Here is a 16,149-nt window from a genome sequence, read left to right as displayed (position 1 = left end):
ATTTACCTACCTTATTTAAATGCAGCATTGCTCTTCCACACCCACTTTGATGCATCACAAAGGTGAGCAAATGACATTATTCTTTAAAAAATTACATTTATGTAATATTGTCATATATATATATATATATATATATATATATATATATATATATATATATCTTAACCACTATTCCCATTAATATTTCCCTACTGTTTTTCTTTTAGGAGGCTTGGTGAGCAGGGCTACATTTCTTACTCATCACTAGTTTTAGGAACTCTTTCCCTGACTTTGATTTGTTTTTTATCACATCAGAGCAGCACGTTGCTGAACAGCAAGAAAGGAGTAAAGAAAACAGCTCTAACGAATAAGAGTGATTCTTCTATATGCATTTTTGGTAGCCCTGATTCCACCGAAATTCTATTTTGATTTTCTCATTCAATAGCAATACAACGTTTTCACGACTATCTCTCACACACACACACACACACACACACACACACACACACACTCCACCCGCTCCCCCCCCCCCACCCCCTCAAGCTGCCAGTCTGTCTTAAGGCAGTGGCAGACGCCTGATTGGCGGGCTCTGTTTATTCTGTGACCAGATTCCTCCTAAAAGAAGGCAGGCCATGAGTGCCTGAAGCCTATTGGTCGGGCCTGCTCTGGACCCTCCCCTTCTTTTTCATGGCACACACCACAGAGAAGTCTGTGCGGAATCCTAAACCAGCCCAATTTACATCCATTCATGAATCTGTGACGTCAGCAAGCCTTTGGGCTTCTTTGCGGTGGGCTGGGGGATTGTGTGGGTGGAATCCCCCTCCCCCTTATTTTTCTGATTCTGCAAGGCTTTTTAAATTAACCTTCCACCTTTTTAAAGCAAGAAAATGGAACGGCATGTGTAGGAATTCTTCATTGTTGTGAGTATCACACTCTTTTTTTTTTTTTTTTTTTTTTTTTCTGTTTCATCAGCATTTCTAGCACAAGGACAGATGGAGAAGGTATTTGAGATTTGAGTTGATTAGAAAGCTGATATTATTGAGGGAGACTGGGTGAGAAAGAGGGGAAGACAGGGGCAAAGAGTAATCTGAAACCCAGTTAGAGCTCCGAGCCTCCCAAACTGACAGCTGGTTTTCCCTTTGCTGGTCTGCTTGCTTGCTAGACGTGGACATTTTTCATTTACGGTTCTGCACGTTACCTCTGGATGCGGGCTTGGCTTTCCTTAAAGGGAGATTCATTTCTCGGAGAAGAGGATGCGGGTCGCGTGAGAGGCAAAGCCCCCAGCTGGTACCAGAAAGGTGCGGGGGGAAGCTGGGTCAGCGAGACAGAGCAGGTTCTAGCCTGCCGAGCTCTGGTCTTCCTTTCTGCCGCCCTTTCTGTTGTGTGTCACCCTTCACCTCCCCTTTGTTTCGTAATTGTGTACCAGTCAGGGTCTCGAGCTTGCAATTTGGGGAAGATAAATACTTGTCCGACCATTTTTTTCCCCCTCCAAAGCTTTTATTATGGGACTCACAGGGGTGTATTTATATATCTTTAGGGCTCTTTCTGTCACTCTGTGCATTTTATTTATATTTTCAAAACTTAAAAGCCTGCACCAGAGGCAAAAGGAGAATGATCCTTAAATTCTGATCTGCAAAAATCCCCGAATGAAAATTAAGAAGTGGTTTCGTAAGACATTCCATAATTATATTGCATTGAAATGCACATGAGTGTTTTCTGAAGATGAACTTCCAGCTGAAAATAGTTTATTCTGCTGTGCTTGGCAAACATGGGAAAGTTCTGATATGTTCCAAGTATTAAGTTGGTTTGATACTTTTGCTTCGAGGTTTAACAGAAAGTTAGTATTTGTGATCGAATTTATTTTCCAAGATTCTGGATTATATTCTGGTGAAAGTTGGGATCATAAGAGGGATGGGACCCTGTGACATGTCCTGCCCCAGGGCAGCTCCTCAACCCAGATAACCTAATAGCATTTTCCACCTCCCTCACTTGGAGCAAATTATATTCTAGTTGGCAGCGTCTACCTGCTTGTTGTCTCCAGTGAGAGGGAAAGCAAAATGTCTGTTAATTTCTTATCATCGAGCATTCTCGTGTTTACTTCGTCTAATCAATACTTAGTTTTGAGATTTTTCCTATTATCGTCTTTTCTCATGAAATAGGGCTTCTGAACTGGAGCTCTCATGACCTGTTTTGAAGATTATTAGTGACTCTTCCCTCTGTGAACTCATTTAGAATTACCTGAGAATTTGGAGTTTTCTTTTGTTTCTCATCTTGGCATTGCCCTTACTCATTTTGTTTTTCTGAGTGCATCTGAACTCACCAAAGAAGGGAGAACTTATGCCTCATTCTAAATCAGATCTTTGTCCTCTACTCAGATAACTATGGTTTCATATTGTGCAATTTTTTTAATAGGCTGGGTTGAGCAAATGACACAATTTCTCTGTATTTGTAAGCATCTAGACTTCTTTCATCGTTCTTCTGTGTACCTTCAGACTTTGCTGAAAGTAGCAATTGCAAAGTTACTCCAAATTACTGAAGTCCAGATCATTGCTGGATCAAAAGACTGAATTCTTAGATTTTTTTCTTTTTAAAAAATGTGTTTATATAATTAAGCTCAAGAAATGTTCATCAAACACTGTCTTTTCTATACATTTTGGCAAGAGGGCTTTATTTCCATGAAAGAAATACAGTCTGTACTTTGCATTTTATTAAAGTAAAAACTATCCCTTTAAGGCACAGAGTAGATACAGAATCTCCCTCTCTCTCCACGCCTAGTGGCTGTATTCTAGATTATATTTATTTTCCTGTATAGTGTACTTGTAGGGGAAAAAAAACACAATAACTCTTAATTGTTTAATATCAAACAATAAAATCCTGTGTATCAGTGACTGTCAATAGATGCCTTTCTGTTTCAAAATTGAAGCTACTCCAGAAGTAGGAATTAATTTATTTAGTAAACAAAGTCAGTCAAGCCAGAGCCCTCTCCTGGGGAACTGTCAAAAGCATGGTTCCTAAAGGACCAGAGGCCATATCCACTGGTAGAGGCCGGGACAACAGTACTTTGGATGGCAGAACCAGTCAGTTTGGTTTGCACTGTCTACCTACCCTCTCTCGCTTGGCTATAACTGAATTAATTGCTTGTGGAGCTCAAGTGAATCAAGATGGCCAAGATGACCAATGCTGCCAGGTGGCAGTCTGACCCTTATAATTTTGACTAAAATAAAAAGCATTTCCCAAGAACACTGCTTTACTTTAAAACAAACAAACAAAAGAGTCATTTAAGAGATAATACCCTCCTGCTCTGTGTTGGTTGGTTATTCCTTAAGAATATAGGAGGGGGGCGCCTGGGTGGCTCAGTGGGTTAAAGCCTCTGCCTTCGGCTCAGGTCATGATCTCAGGGTCCTGGGATCAAGCCCCGCATCAGACTCTCTGCCAACAGGGAGCCTGCTTCCTCCTCTCTCTCTCTGCCTGCCTCTCTGCCTGCTTGTGATCTCTGTCTGTCAAATAAATAAATAAAAATCTTAAAAAAAAAAAAAAAGAATATAGGAGGAGAGAAAGATTTAGAAGATGCCATATTTCCTCCTAAGGAATCTAGAAGGGGAGATACCATACACATATAGGGTGATCAAGACTGGAATTACTTGGGGAACTTTCTCTTTTTCAGTGGTTTTTAGTAATGTTCATAGAGTTGTTCTACCATTGCTGCAATCAATTTTAAGATATTTTCATCACTGTAAGAAAAAAAAGAAAAAGAAACCCATACACATTGGCAGTCACTCCTCATTTCCCCATAGCCCCCCAGCTGTAGGCAACCACTAACCTTTATTCTTTATACAGAGATTTGCCTATTCTGATCATTTCATATTAATGAAATCATGTAACATACAGGCTTTCATGACTAGCTTCTTTCACTTGGATAAGGTTTTCAGAGTTCTTCATATTACAGCATATATCAGGGCTTCATTCCTTTTTTTGTGGAATAATATTCCATTGTACAGATATATACCGTGTTTTACTGATCCATCCATCAGTTGATGGACATTTGGGTTGTTTCTCCTTTTTGGATGTTCTGAATAATGCTGTGAACATTTGCATACAGGTTTTTGTGTGACCGTGTGTTTTCATATCTCTTGAGCATATACCTACCAGTGGTATTGCTGGGTCCTATGATAACTGTATGTTTCACATTTTTCAGGAACTGCCAAACTGTTTTACAAAGCAGTTGCACCATCTTACATTCCCACCAGTATAAGCCTCATATAAGGCTTTCAGTCTCTACAACCTTGGCAACACTTCATTATATCTCTAATTTTGATAAGAGTATCTTAGTGAATTTGAAGTGCTATCTCCTTGTGGTTTTCGTATGCATTCCCCTAATGGTTAATGATGTTGATCATCTTGTTATGTGCTTATTGGCTCTCTGTATTTCTTCTTTGGAGAAATGTCTATTCAGATCCTTTGCCCATTTAAAAAGTTAGTTATTTCTTTTTTTGCTATTGAGTTTGAGAGTCTTTGATATGTTCTTTATCAGATATATGGTTTGCAAATATTTTCTTTCATTCTATAAGCTGTCTTTTTACTTTCTTGGTGGTATTGTTTGCTGTGCCCCTTTTTAAAAATTTTGATGAAATTCAGTTTCTTCACTTTTGTTGTTGTTGTGCTCTTAGTGTCCTATCCAAGAAAACTTTGCCTGACCCAAGGTTATGAAGATTTATCCCTATTTTTTAAAGGGTTTTACAGTTTTAGCTCTTACAGTCATGTCTGTGATCCATTTTGAGTTAATTTTTGTGCATGGTATAAGGAAGTGTTCAACTGCATTCTTTTAAATGAGGATTTCCAGTTCCAGCAATATTTGTTGAAAAGACTGTTCTCTCTCCCATTGAATTGTCTTGGCACCCTACCAGGAAACTTAAAAAAATACTGATACCATGCTCCTGCCTCCAGAGAGTCATATTCAATTGGCCTGTGGTGGGGCCCAGACATCTGCATTTTTTAAAAGCTCCCAGATGATTCTACTGTACATCCAGAGTGAAAACTATTTGCATGGATAGAGGGTTAGTTTTAAAAAGAAGAGGGACACTACTTCTGAATCAAGAAAAGTCAAGAAGTCTACGGCCATACCACCCTGAACGCGCCCGATCTCGTCTGATCTCGGAAGAAAAGTCAAGAAGACACAGAATTCTAAATGGAAAGGTGAGAAAAGAGGAAAATTAAGATTCATACTAGAGAGCATGGATTTTCTTGCTGAGTAAGAGTTAGGCATTTTCAAAGAGGTTAGTGAGATACATTAAAGGAAGAGAAGGAGCTGACACTTATTAAGCAACTTCTCCATGCCTAGAAATCTGGGAGCTTTCACATACATTATTTCATTTAAAATATAATCCTCGAGGTATGAAGTACCTCGAGGTACTACTACCCCCATGATGAGAAAAGAGGCTCAAAATGTTGATGACTCAGCCAAAGACACCAGGTGGTGCATATGATACCCAATTCTGAAATCCAGGTCTAATTCTCCACCCCATTCTCTTTCTTCTGTATACCATGGCTTTTGAACATTGAGATCTACCTTCACTTGTTATTGATTTGGTCTAGCAAGGGTCTGAGGTTTGGCAATGGTCTAAGGTCTTCTCTTGCAATGCTCTGGAAAGGACAATGGAGTAAGACAAGTTGGATGGTGGAGAGTAATATAGGGTTAAGTGTTGGTACAGCAGGTGTGGTAGAAGATAAGAGGGTATGTGTAAATGAAGATTATCATGTGACAGTTAATCATGGAGCCCATGCTGGCTATGCTCTATGTAGATAGAGCCAGCAGGAAAAATCCCAAGAGGACAAAGGAGCAGTATACTAGGGTTGAGAGAATAATTGAAAGGAATGATGGAGAGATGGGAAAGAAAATAAATCAAATAGAACTAACAGGTGTTGAAGTGTTGGCATTCTTTTAATCAACAAATATTGAACATTTACATAGCAGTGAAAAAAAAATTCTTGCTTGCTTGGGGCCTTATTATATTGGGAAGACAAAGTAAATTGGGTTTAGGCAGTGATAAATTTTATTTTTATTTTTTTTTTTTATTTTTTTTATTTTTTTTTTTTTAAATATTTTATTTATTTATTTGAGAGAGAGACAGCGAGAGAGAGCATGAGCGAGGAGAAGGTCAGAGGGAGAAGCAGACTCCCCGTGGAGCTGGGAGCCCGATGCGGGACTCGATCCCAGGAATCCAGGATCATGACCTGAGCCGAAGGCAGTCGTCCAACCAACTGAGCCACCCAGGCGTCCCTAGGCAGTGATAAATTTTAAAGAGAAGAGTAAAGGTGGAAGAGGAATAAAGTGTGCTGGGAGTGGGGTAAAGTCAAAAAGGGACTTCTTCAGAGCACCTTGTTGGTTCAGTCAGTAGAGCATGTGGCTATTGGTCTTAGGGTCATGAGTTCAAGCCCCATGCTGGATGTGGAGCCTACTTAAAAAAAATAATTTAATTAAAATACATTAACATTTCTAAAAGGGACTTTTTCAATGTATGTTTTATTTGTGGATATAGAGTCAGAGAGATTCAGAGAAACTAAGGAAATATCAAACCAAGTGGTTGACCAAGTCAGGCACAATGAGTATACAAAGAGAACTGCTCTAAGACTAAAACTCAAAGTGAATATTTAGTATTCACTGTTTGTTCATCACTTTATAGCCCGTGTCTGGCTTTTTTGTCTACATTTGTTTTTTATAGGAGAACCATTTTGGGGGGATTAGTGATTTTTCTGCTGGGCAGAGGCCAGAGCAGAGGTGGTACTTGGAAAACTTTTCTAAATTTTGCTTGCTGCCCTGTTAGGATCAATCCATCTGAGTATGTGGGTAGATGTGGGGGGTGGGGGGCGGTGTGAGGGCTGAGGGGATGTCCTTTCAGAACATCACACTGAGAATTACTGCATGGTGAGTGATAGCCTAAAGATTTCTTATATTAAAATGGATAAAATCAATGTACTTTCTGTTTGCCTGCCTTATAAGGCACAAAGACACAATGGAAAAGGCTTCAGATTAAGGCAGTTAAGTACCTATGTAGCAGTATCAGGTCATCCGTGGCAAGACAGTTCTCTTGACTTTTTAAAATTTGTCATCAGCTTTCATTTCAAAATATGAGATGAAGACATTTTTTTAGTGATCTCAAATGTCCTTTCTATAACATCGTAACCTTTCTTGTCATCTCATTATTACCAACATGGAGAAGATGAGTGACAACTCATAAGACAATCTGGTTAAAATCTGCCTTTACTCCAGTTCTTTCATAGTACTTTTCTACCAGTTTAACCCCCATGGGATATTGCTACAGCTGAGGAGGAGGGGAAAATGTCTTAAGTGTTTCAGATGGGTGAGACACAGAAAGGTTAAGTCACTTTGGGATCTGCTCACGGACTTCATCATAAGCAGGAAATAGGATCCTAATGAGATCTGACTCTGCCACCTTTGGGCATGCCCATATAAATGTCACTTGTCTTGGCCATTATTCTTTGTGGTCAAGAGAGAGCTTCCATTTAGACTGGTGATCTGGGCTAATAGGAAATACGGCAACAGATAATTTAATAACCTTAGTTTGGTTATGTGTTACAGCCTTTCTTTATCTGACTTCTGTTAGTGCTGTTAAGAAGCAAAATTCAGGGGCGCCTGGGTGGCTCAGTGGGTTAAGCCGCTGCCTTCGGCTCAGGTCATGATCTCAGGGTCCTGGGATCGAGTCCCGCATCGGGCTCTGCTCAGCGGAGAGCCTGCTTCCTCCTCTCTCTCTCTCTGCCCGCCTCTCTGCCTACTTGTGATCTCTGTCTGTCAAATAAATAAATAAAATCTTTAAAAAAAAAAAAAAAAAGAAGCAAAATTCAGGGCACTTGGGTGGCTCATTCAGTTAAGCATCTGCCTTTGGCTCAGATCATGATTCCAGGGTCCTAGGACTGAGTCCTGCAAATTGATCATTTTGGCTCCTTTTGTCCATCTCTCAGTACCTCCTGTCATTCTTTAAATCAGCTGAAGCATGATGAAGAGTGAAAGACTATAGTAAATAAGAAAATGAGAACCACTAAATTCATAAATGGTACAACCAGTCTTTGAAAAAAAAAATAAGATTTTTGTGAAAAAATAAGATTTTGTTATTTTGTATGAGAGTTGCTACATTTTGAGAATTATTCTTCCCAGACTTCTCCAAATAACAAGTTGGTTGATGGATTGGTGTCTTGAGTTTGCAGATTTTTGTCCAGGAAAAAGATAAATTGTAAAAATTACAAAACAGAAAACATCCTTCCCATCTTAGGTTCATTTCATCAGTCTAGAATTTTTCTTGTATTCTTTTTTATTTGTATAATAGTCAAGGAGAGCTGTCTCATGTCTAGGCCTAACAGCTATAATTTCAGATAGTGGCTTCCATTTAGTAACAATACCTTGTATGTGGAGCCGTGTGGTAAAAGCATCTTGCAAAAAGCACTCGTGTATTACAGAGAAGGTTAGTAACTGTACAGTTTTAGTTGTTTAAAAATTAGAGGAGAAAATGTAGGACTTCCCACTGACAAACGTAATTGTCTTCAATCCGCTGATTTGTACCAAATTCCTGGGCTAAGGTAATAGTTGAATTCAGCAGTACTAGGAGGACATTTTAGTGCAACTCTGGATCCCCAAAAGGCCAGAGAAGTAGAAGAATGAGTTGATTGATGGTGAAGGGCTTAGGAAATAGTCAAAGATAAAGGACTGGAGAAAGGTGATAGAAAAAAGAAGTGGGGGGGGGGGGGGGGGGGGAGAAAAAGGAGGGGGGGGGGGGGGGAGGCAGAGCCCAGGGAGCCTGTGGTTGGACTGATGGTTTACCATGGGCAGGTGGCAGCCAGGAGAGCAGCTTCTATCTTAAATCAAAGAGAATGGATCGGGAGCCAGACTGAAAAGAAAAAAAAAAAAAAGACTCATTTCGAGTCCTAAAAAGGGCTGTCACAGTTGCTATTACTAAAGAGGGCTCAATTTGCAAAATAAGCCCACCGAGGCTTCTTATTACCCCTGAGGCGCTGTGCCTACATTTGTGGTAGCTGTCCTGCCTGCCTCTAATGGGACACATTAGGCTATCCGCAGGCACGGATAACCATGGATAATTGAGACTAGGGAGATCAAGCCCACCACAATACAAAACCGTGACTGCTTTTTCCAGGGAAGATAATCTTTTGATTAAAGCGAGATTAAGCATTTTACTAATTACGCACCAATTATTTCCTCTCACATAACAAATTCAAATACATATGTACCTAAGAAGAAACACATGCAACATACCTTTGGATATTTTCAGTCACTACTCTCTAGGCCGAAAAGTACAGACTCATTTTAAATCTTTGCTAAGCAGAGAAACTCCTGGGAAATACCCACCTGATACCGCAGCTGCCAGGGCTCAGAGCCAATGTGAAAAGAAATTGTAATTGTACTCCTTTGCCAGGTTCTCCTCCCGGCCCACCCACCCCCATCTTCCTCCTCCTGTTTCTGGCCATTTTTGAACAGAACCCCTTCCATCTGTTTGTCTAATCAAAAATAACTGAACATTTGCTTTACGCTGCTTATGTTAATGATCAAAGCCAGGCTCAAATCTAACCTTTAAGTAGTCTCAGAGACCTGGAGACCAGAGTTGATTCTTTGAGAAAGAGAAACAATCACATAATCCTTTGTATTTTCTGTTAGGGCAGAAGCCCTGTTTGGAGAAAAGATCATAACGCTCGGAAATAGAACTCACTTCGCATCACCGGCTCTCCTTTGATCCCAAGGTTATCTACATGATAAGGGCTTCCTTTAACTGAATCTTAACACCTTTGATACTGGCTTTTGTTAGAGTCAACTACTTTTGGCCCAGATGGTCTTACAAATGGCTGTCCGTCTTTTTCCTGCTATTTAAAAGGCTGTGGGATGGTTTTAAAAACCAAAGAACCATCCAGCCACCTGGATTCTAAAAGCCTTGAACCGAGTCTGGAAGGTGAAAAGGAATGACCAAGAGAAACTTATTATTAATGCAAAGCAAAAGGGTCCCTAGGGTAAGGAAGAAGGAGTCACTCCAAGGGAGTCCAGGAGACTGACTATACTTCATTAAAAGCTTCGCCAAGCTCAAGAGTAATTTGAAACAGTAATTGTTATTTACCTGAGATGCATATGTCTTGTACCCAGAGATGTCTTTATGCTGGAGAACAGTTATGTTTGGTGATTGGCCTGAAGGCTCAGGATGAGGAAACTGTAGTTTCAGGGCTTCCATCTTCCAAAAGAAATCTCTTCTGCGTTATTCCTGGGTGGTTGCAGTTAAGGATTTGCCAAAGACCAGAAACTAAGCTTGTGGGCCTGGTTTGGGGACCTATCCTTCCACAGCTGTATATTATCACAGGAAACTGAAAAAGTAAAAAAAAAAAAAAAAAAAAAAAAAAAATTCTTTGACACTTTTTACCAAGCGAATTTTTCAGATCATCCTATTTTGTATGTAATTCCTAAAGTATAGTTTGTGAAAAACTACTCAGTAAGATTTTTTTTTTCAGGTACTTTAATGTTAGCTTTTGTAGAAAGTGTGCCTAAATAACAAGAGGAAACAACAACAACAACAACAATTTTTTCCCCTTTATTTCAACTGAGAAGTTGACCAGCCATATTGGCCTCCCCCTACCAGCTGTGACTAGGTCTAACCATCCTGGCTAGCTAGCTCGCCTCCACAAAACCTGGTGTGGATTTCTTTTGATGAGCTATGCATCGATTATTTTCCTCCCTTCTCCCGCTCCCAGCAAAAAAGATGTATTACCAGTTTAAAAACTGCAAGCTTAAATCCGGGAAGAGATCTACCCTGGAATCGGCTTACAGGGTGGTTCTCAAAGTGTGGTCCTAGATCAGACCATCATCGTCACCTGGGAACTTGTTAGAAATGCAGATTCTCAGGCCAGTCCCCAGATGTTCTGAATCAGAAATGCTGGGGATGGGGGTGCCCAGGCAGCTGTGTCTTAACAAGCTAGCTAGGCGATGCTGATGCAAACTGAAGTGTGAGAATCCTTGGTTTATAGTAGAGCTTGTCACACTCCCCATGTGCATGGGAATCACCTGGAATTTTGTTAAAAACCAGATTCTGGGGGCTCCTGGGTGGCTCAGTGGGTTAAGCCTCTGCCTCAGCTCAGGTCATGATCTCCGGGTTCTGGGAGATCCCCCGCTTGCCTCTCTGCCTATTTGTGATCTCTGTCAAATAAATAAAATTTTAAAAAACAAAAACAAAACCCAGATTCTGATTCACTTAGTCTTGGGTAATTTTTGTCAGCATTTCTAATGCGTGCCCAGGTGATGCTGATGTCCCTAGTCCTTGGACCACACTTTGTAAGTAGTGGCGATCTGAAGAATCTCAACATGAGCCATTGCAAGAACTGCATTAAGTGGGCTTTGCCCAAATTGAAATTTTCCCAAAGAAATACTGCTAAAAGAGGAGGAAGTTTTAGGCCTAAAGATTTAATCACAGAATTATTTTAATGGAAAAATAGAAAAATATGGTCGATACTCGCTATTTGCAGATTGTGTATTTGTTAATTCACCTACTCACTAAAATTTAGTTCTCACCTCCCAAATCAATACCTGTGATGCTTTTACAGTCATTCAGAGACAGACATATGCAGAACAGAGAAAAATTTGAGTTGCCGGAAATACATATCCCAGTTCAGATGGAGCAAGGTGACACTCTCTCCCTTCATGTTTCAACGTTCATACTGTGGACAAGTGCCTTCTCAAAGTCAATTTCATGGGGTGTGCTGGGGTGGCTCAGTCGGGTAAACGTCTGCCTTCGACTCAGGTCATGATCCTGGGATCCTGGGATTGAGTCCTGTTTCTCTCTCTTCCTCTGCTGCTCCCCTGCTTGTGTACTCTCTCTCTCTCTGTGTCAAATAAGTAAATAAAATTTTTAAAAATAAAATAAAATAGCCCCAAGCATAGTGCTGAAATATTGCCTAGTATTCCTGGTGCAAGAAGGCTGTGATGTGCCTTACAGAGAAAGTGTGCTTCGTTGAGGCATGATCTACTGTGCTGGTGACCATGAATTCAGCATTAATGAATCAACAATACATCAAGTAAGGTGTCTTCAAATAGAAACCCACATAAAACAAGGTTATGTATTGATCAGCTGATGAAAATGTAGTGACTAGAAACCTACCCGTGTATTTCTCCAAGGAGCTGTGTGGTTGAGCATCCACTAATCCGATCCACTGTTCGCAGAGACTTTATGGAACAAGACAACCAGAGTCAACTATAGTTAATAGCCAATTAATAGACTATATGCTGCCATTTTAAAATGAGGGTGATGTAATCTGTGCAATCAGATGAAAAATGTGTATGATGTTTTGGGAAGAGAAAAGAAATGGGAGTCAAAGTTTCAAGAGTAGCACAGAGCTTTTTCAAGTAAAAAATTGAAGCAAGTATGCCAAGCCTTTTTGAGTTAGGGTGGTAGAATTATTTTTTCTCTATTTCTCAAGTTTTTATAATACTGTTAATTTGCTTTTATAATGTTACGCTGTTAAATATGTGTCTTACTAGTTCTTTCGGAATGATAAGATATGAAAAGGGACCACTGGTTAAGAAATTGACCTTCTTAGGAAAGACCTTACTAACATCAGTATAAGAGAGTATGCTCTCTGTGTTAAATATCAAAATTATTCCATGTGAATATCGAAGAGAAATTTAATTGCAAACCCCCAGCAAAGGTAAAACAAGTACTTGGTAGGTACTTCTGAAACCAAGCTTTGGCAATAATTTATCTTGCCTAAACATCGTTCTTCTAACTTCTCTCTGTTTTCTACTTTTCAACGTGATTAATAGCTTGGCTTCTGAAGTCAGAGAGTTGAGTCATGACAGTCCCATCTATTAGCTATCAATGCCTAACTGAACACCTCTGAGTTTCCCCCCCATAGATACAATGAGGGCCCTTATAGAACCTAGTGAGAGTACCACAAAGGGCTGAGCTGTGGTCATGTCCCATGATTCTAGTCTTCTCTTCCCTTCCACATGCTTTTTTCTGCTCCCATTCCCTTTTCCCTGCCATAGAGAAAGTCAAACAAAACCGTCTTTCGTCTCTACTAGGAATGGCCATTTTATGAAACTGTTCACAATTTAAAAAGCAGATGAGTTGAATATTTCCCTCTGACTCCATAAAATAAAAGCTTAAAACTGAAGTCCACACATTCTATTTGAGCGTGGCCTATGCTTTTTTGATAGTGGGGGTGGGGGCTGGGTCACAGATCTTGAGAAGGATTTGTATAAGAAAGTTTCTCTTATCCTGGGACCCTGCGGAGAACACAGCTTTCAGAATACGTTCTTGAATGGCCGCCATGTGCTGATGCTGGGTTAGGTATTGGGATGTAGTGACTCTAATGTTCTTGAACAATCTAGCCATGGCAATTGCCTTCACAGAACTTACAGTCTAGGAGGGGAGCTAGTCAACGAGTCATTATAATAGATATGTGCTGTTGGGCGAGGGGGGAAGGGGTCAGTGAGTATGGGCCACTGGAGGAAGACGTAAGTGGGGCATCTCACCCAGACTTGAGTGATCCAGGTACATGAACCCCAAAGAACAAGCAAGAGCTGGGTGGGAAGAGGATGGTACGGAATGTGCATTGTATGCCAGGGGGACTACAAGTGCCCAGAAGTAAGAGAGTGGGGGCAGTGAATTCCAAGAACTGAAATGTGATTGCAGGGCTGTATCAAATATGAGGCTAGAGAAGCAAATCATGCCAAGAGGGTTGGACTTTATTCTAGGAGCAGGAGGTTTTACAAAGTTAAGTAGTATGTTCAGAATTACATGCTAGAAAAAGCACTCTGGCTATGGAGAGAATGGAATAGGATGGAGAGACTGGAGACAAGGCTACAATTAGGGGGTTGTTAAAATAATCTAGGCAATGGTGAAGATGAGCTGTGCTAGAAAGGGTTATTGTGACGTGCATAAATTTAAAGAGATACTCAGAATGTTGAAGGATACTTTTTTAAAAGGTAAAATGGTGATTCATACACATATCAAATGAATGTATGTCAAATATTATACTTAACCCATTAATTTAATGAGGGAACCAGTAAGATCCTATAAGGAAGATCCCAAAAACACATATACACGTAGGCAGAAAGGAATTTTGGCGTGCCAAAATGAATGTGCAACTAGGGGCAAAACCAGTCAGTATCCACAGAGCATTAATAATCCATTGCATTCCATCAGACTCAATTCATTCACATTTCTACGGACAAGAATCAGTTGCATTACTAGACGTTTGCTACAATTTTAAGCTGTAAATATCTCAAAACCAAGGCAAGTCTTCCATAAACTGGGAGTGGTGCCCTAGGCAAGGATACCCAGTATTCTTTTTGCCCTTTTCAAAGTCTTTGACAATTTTCCCTCACACAAAAATATCTACAGGACTTTGGTGATTAGTTGGACATGGTAATGGTAAGTGGAGAGGAAAAGAGAAAAGTCATCTGTGCCATTTCATTCGTTCAAGGAAGCTGAGGAAGCATGCAGCTAAGAAATTGAAAATGGAACAGGAGGGGCCAATGGGAAAGTTTCGGAGGGAAGAGAGAGTGAGCAATGAGGTCACGGAAGAGGATACACAGAGAAATAAAGGGTTGAGACCCTAAACTGGAGATGCTTACTTATATCTTGGGCCCTTACAAAGGAGAACCAGAAGGTGTTGCAGGGTAGAATTACCTGGCTACAAGGTTTGAAGAATTATTCCCAGTAGTCCTCTGATCTGTAGTGTCCATATTAGAAATCTTCCTTTATCTTACGTCCCTCTGGGCAGTTGCCCTTCTGTACCTGCTTGCTTGGAGTAGAAGTCCAAAGAACGGTGTTAAGAGTAGAAAGTCATTTTGATTCAACGAAGTTGATTTAATGCAAAAAAAACCTCTGAGGACAGAGAGAGTCTTGTGTATCTCTGTCCCTGGGATGTCTGCCATAACATTCAGTAATGATATTTCATAAACAGATAGAATCAAAGACTAACATACTGGATTATGGCCTGAAGAATTCAAGGGCTTGCCCAAGATCATATAGCTGCTTATGTAAGGATTCTAGGATTCAAACGCAGTTCTTCTGACTCTAACGCTCTTGTCACCAGGATGAGTGAGTTATGTTACAAACTCATGGAATTTTCAGCCTCCCAATTCTTAGGAAAGATGGTTTCTTATGGTTCCAGTAACCAAATATAATTGCAAATTTTAGATATGCCTTTTGTAGGGAGAGGTAGCCTTCTAAAAGGACCCCTCTAGAAGTCAAATAGACTTAACAAACCATCCATTAACTGTGACCTTGGACAAGTTATTTGACCTTTCAGAGCCTCAGTTTTCTGTCTATAAAATGGTGATATATTGGCCTTCATGAAGGTATAAAGATTAAATAAGACAAAGTCTATAAAAAGTTGAAGCGTAATAGGTGCCTTAACAGATGTTAGCATGTTTTTCTTCTAAGGCTTAAAGCTTTTAGATGCTTACTTTATACTAAAATCTGCCTCTATTTTAACATGGGCTATATTTAGGACTGAAATCCTTTTCTTAAGTCGTATCTAACCTAAACTTAGTTTCTTAAAATATAATTTCTGTAGAAAGGTATTTGTTTCTTGATATGTTTATCACCTATTTCAAATCCTTTGCTTTTCTTTCTTCCCAGTATACTAACCTTTGCCATTACATGTTTCTAAAATCACACTGCTATATTACAACTTAAATTGCGTTTGTTTAGTTACAGCATTTTGGTCCCCTTTATTTCTCAGATTTGACAGGCATCTCTATCTTAACATCTGTTTCTTTCTTTCTTCCTTCCTTTTGTTCTTTCTGAGATTTTTTATTATTTAAGAGAGAGAGAGCTGGGAGACTGGCAGAGGGAGAGGGAGAAGCAGGCTCCCGGCTCAGTGGCCGGGGCTTGATCCCAGAACCTGAGCATGACCTAAGCCAAAGGCAGACACTTAACCAACTGAGCCACCCAGGCTCCCCTTAACATCTATTTTTAATTCTGCTTTAAAAATACCATTACAGGGGCGCCTGGGTGGCTCAGTGGGTTAAGCCGCTGCCTTCGGCTCAGGTCATGATCCCAGGGTCCTGGGATCCAGCCCCGCATCGGACTCTCTGCTCAGAGGGGAGCCTGCTTCCTCCTCTCTCTCTGCCTGCCTCTCTACCTGCTTGTGATCTCTCTC

At 40.3% G+C, this 16,149-nt stretch overlaps 1 protein-coding gene across 10 annotated transcripts in view; it reads left to right on the top strand.

Moving 5' to 3' along the window:
* The window catches only part of MAP3K13 (mitogen-activated protein kinase kinase kinase 13), a 165,875-nt gene that overhangs the window by 70,309 nt on the left and 79,417 nt on the right, over nt 1-16,149 (top strand). Inside the window, exon 1 of one of the 10 annotated variants that reach the window (XM_059391362.1) lies at nt 664-899. The exons of 8 other annotated variants lie outside the window; for them this stretch is intronic. The gene's annotated coding sequence lies outside the window, so the exon portion shown is untranslated. Of the gene's footprint in view, nt 1-663; nt 900-4,971; nt 5,173-16,149 lie in introns of those variants that run through there. One more of the 10 variants, XM_059391364.1, reaches the window with a different exon arrangement.

Source organism: Mustela nigripes, chromosome 2 (assembly GCF_022355385.1).
Source record: "Mustela nigripes isolate SB6536 chromosome 2, MUSNIG.SB6536, whole genome shotgun sequence".
NCBI classification, from domain to species: Eukaryota; Metazoa; Chordata; class Mammalia; order Carnivora; family Mustelidae; genus Mustela; species Mustela nigripes.
This window is presented reverse-complemented; position numbering and strand designations above follow the sequence as displayed.